Source organism: Carlito syrichta, unplaced genomic scaffold (assembly GCF_000164805.1).
Source record: "Carlito syrichta isolate Samal-C Ts95f unplaced genomic scaffold, Tarsius_syrichta-2.0.1 Scaffold307020, whole genome shotgun sequence".
Lineage (NCBI taxonomy): Eukaryota > Metazoa > Chordata > Mammalia > Primates > Tarsiidae > Carlito > Carlito syrichta.
Window position 1 is genome coordinate 259,125 of NW_007251116.1, and position 3,646 is coordinate 262,770.

A 3,646-nucleotide genomic window follows, 5' to 3' on the forward strand; every position below is an offset into this window, starting at 1 on the left:
GAGGCCCGGCGGCTCCCATGGCCCCGGGCTTGTCCAGCCGTCCAGGCTGCTCGGGGGCCGCGACGCGCCCGGAGTCCGCGGCGGGGAGGCGGGCAGGCTGTCCCGGCCGGCCTGCGGAGAGAGCAGAGGGGCAGGCGTTAGTGCGGGCGCCCCGCGCCGGGTCTGAACCCCCCCTTTTTTCCTTTTCTGGTCAGAGTCTTGCTTTGTCGTCCAGGCTGGAGTGCAGTGGCGCGACCCTAGCTCGCTGCAGCCTCGAATGCCTGTACTCCAGCGATCCTCCTGCCTCAGCCTCCTGAGTAGTTGGGACTATGGGCTGCAACCACCATACCTGGTTAATTACTTTTTGTAGAGGTCTCACTATGTTGCCCAGGCTGAGGAATTCCTGGCCTCAAGCAATCCTCCCGCCTGGGGCTCCCAAAGTGCCGGGATTGCAGGCATGGGAAACCGTGCCCAGCCTGGAATCGTCCATTCTGCAGAGACGGAAAGCCACCGACCAAGTGAGGTGGTGCCTGTGAGAAAACGCATAGGCCCACACTCTCAGCCCAGGAGGTGTTAAGCCCATGCTGTCTGGTGACTGCTCCTGCCAGTAACCAGGAGGCCGCGACTGGTGCCTAAAGATGCTCACTTTGGAGACAGATTCCTTAACGGACTGAGCGAACTTGGGCAAGTCGCTTGACCCCTCTGAGCTTCAGTTTCCTCCTCTGTAACATGGGGCGTGGTAACAGAACTCACCCTTCGGGGTTACTACAAGGGTTAAATGAGATAACTCGTGGGAAAGAGCATTCCGAGTATTCGCACATTCCTTGAGAGGAAGCACTTCATGGCACTCATAGATGTGAATTGCCATACAGAATACTGGAAGGATATCCATGAAACTAACAAGCGTGGGAAGTGGACTAAACAGGAGTGGGGCACACAGCAGAGATGCTGGGAGCTGCTGTGTGTCCTGAAACATCCCAGGGCGTGTTCCGTCGGGTAGACCCCACAACTCAGGGAGAGGCCATGGGAGGGAGGCCCCAGGGCCAGACGGGAAGATCAAGAGACTGAGACCAGAGTCTCAGGGTCAAATGCCAAGTCAGGGTGGGCTCTGGCATGTCCCAGCACCCTGCCACAGTGCCACCCTAGAGTCATGAGCCGAGCCAAGTGACACCACTGGGACAGAAGAGCCAGACTCTCCAGCCAGGGAGCAGGCTGGGGCAGGGAGGTGGAAATAAGGCTTTTGAATGTGTTCGTTTTCATGTAAGTGTAGACTTTTGAACCCTATAGATGTATTAGCTATTCAACTCTTTAAAATTTAAAACATTGATTATTACTATTAAAGTCCAATTTAGTGAAAGATCTAAGTCCCAAACCCCCTGCCAGGTTGCCATGGTGACCGCCTCAGTTTTCCTGGGATGCCCGAGCAGGGAGGAAGACTCCCCGCCAGATGGGAATGCAAGGAGGGGTTGGGCACTGTTCCTATCCCTGGACTCATCACGGACAGGGAGGAGAGTGTGGCTCCAGGGAGGCCAGGACGGCGATCAGCCTGGAGGCCGAGCTGACAGCTCTGCGCCACACTGCCACGCCTGCTTCCTGCCTGCTTAAGGACTGTCCTGTCTACACAGCTCATTGTCATCCTGTGACACCCATTTTCCTGATGGTGAAAAGAAACCCAGAGGCATAAATGACCACAGGTATGTTCTGCCCACCCGCAAGCATGTGTCTGTGTCAACCATCTGCAGTCCTCTCACAACCACATACATGTCTAGGCAGCTTGAGCTGGGTTACAGTGCAGGGCTCAGAAGTCATGCCTAGCACGCACCTCCTGACCCTCTCAACCCATCGGATGCCAGCAGCTACCCATAGACGTGGCCTCCCCGTCCAGCCCCATTCCTCGGCATTCGCCCTTCAGAGCCCAGACATAGCCCGTCCATTCCGTGCCTCCTCCCCAATCAAAGCCAGAACCAGCCACAAGATCCATCTGCTCTCTGGTGACCAGCCACAACCAAGCCAGAGATCCTAATTCTTCCCAATCACAGGGAAACTGTAGACACAAGCCGTGTTTTCTCCAGTCAGAATTTAGCAGCTGCTGAATGAGGAATTGGAGCTCTTCACCCTAGGGCCTGCACACCACAGCTGGGACAGGACTCTCAGGGGAAGGTAACACTGGGGTGACCCTCAGAGATGCCGTGGGACAGTGAAGCTCCCATTCATCAGGCAGGGGCATCGAGGCTCAGCGTGCGAACTGCCTCTTTTATCCTGGGTCTGGCTTGTGTAGACATGAGCCAGAGATGTTGGGAGCTGCTGTGTCAGTGACACATCCCAGGAAGTGTTCTGTCAGGCCCGCTGAGAGAGGCAGACCCCATCATGCGGGGGGAAGGGTGGAAGAGAGGTCCCAGCCCCGGGGTCGGACAGCAGGACTAGAGGCTGAGACCAGAGTCTCCAGGCCAAATGCCAAGCTGGGATGGGCTCAGGCGTGTCCCAGCATCCAACCACAGTGCCACCCGAGCAGGGCATGGGTCCAGAGCTGAGCCACGCCGGGTGACAACCACGGGGCAGAGGAGCTCGGGATCTCCAGCCAGGGGAGAAGCAGGCTGGGGCAGGGAGCTATGACAACTCTGAGAATCTCTGAAGCATCATCTCTGCCTTTGGGGGTCACAGGCGGAATGCCCGGGCCAACACGTGGGAGGAGTGACTGAACTTAGCCAGGACTGTGCAACAACGGCCGACAGGGCAGGCAGGCTGAAGGCAGGGTAAGCGGTTCCTTGTCTGCTGGAGCTGTGCACAGACACTGCCTGTGTGTGCTGGGGGGTGGGGGCACCACGGAAAGGCCGCAGGAAATCAGAACTGTTCCCTTTCTGGAAGACTGCCTGATGCACCTGTGGCATCAGCACTCCTTGGAAGTGCAGCGGGTGAAAGTTTAGACAGTGGCACCCCCTCCACCCAGCACCGCCCCAAAGCAGGGCAAGCGTGTGAGGTATAGGCACGAGCTGAGTCAGACCTGGACCGCCCGCGGCAAACCTCTGGCAAGTCTGTTCCTGTACAAAAGGGGAAACTGAGGCCCTGAGATGGGGGAGAGGCTGTCTAAGGTCACACACAAGTCAGACACAGAGCCAGGGCTAAAACCCATCTCTCCTCGACCCTCCCTGGCACTTCTCTCCTCTCCACCAGGGCGGACACTCAGTCGTGTCAGGAGCCAGGCGGTGACGTGACAAATGTGGGAAATGCCAGCTTTAGAGAATGCGGTAGGAGGGGGCTGAGAGTGACCACTCTGGCTGAGGGGTTTCCGTACCATTTTTAAAGAGCCTAACATACCTGGCCTCGAAGAGCAGTGCGTTTTTGGAAGCAGAAAATACAAGACGGTGATCTGCAAGGCTTTGGTTCTCCAGTGCTGTCCCGGGAAGGAAGGGAGCCCTCGCCTCCACACCAGGCATACACCTGTACCTTGCAGCTCCAGACACACCAAAGACACACACGTGAGCTCCAGACACACCAAAGACACACACGTGAGCTCCAGCCACGCTTGCACACACAGTCACCAGGCTGTTCCACCCTACTTCCCGGGAATCAGGGAGGAGGACAGAGCCCAGACCCCCAGCAGCGCGGAAGAAAGAAAGAAGCAAGACAGATTTGAGGCAGAGTGTATTGAGGACAGGAGAGAAAACAG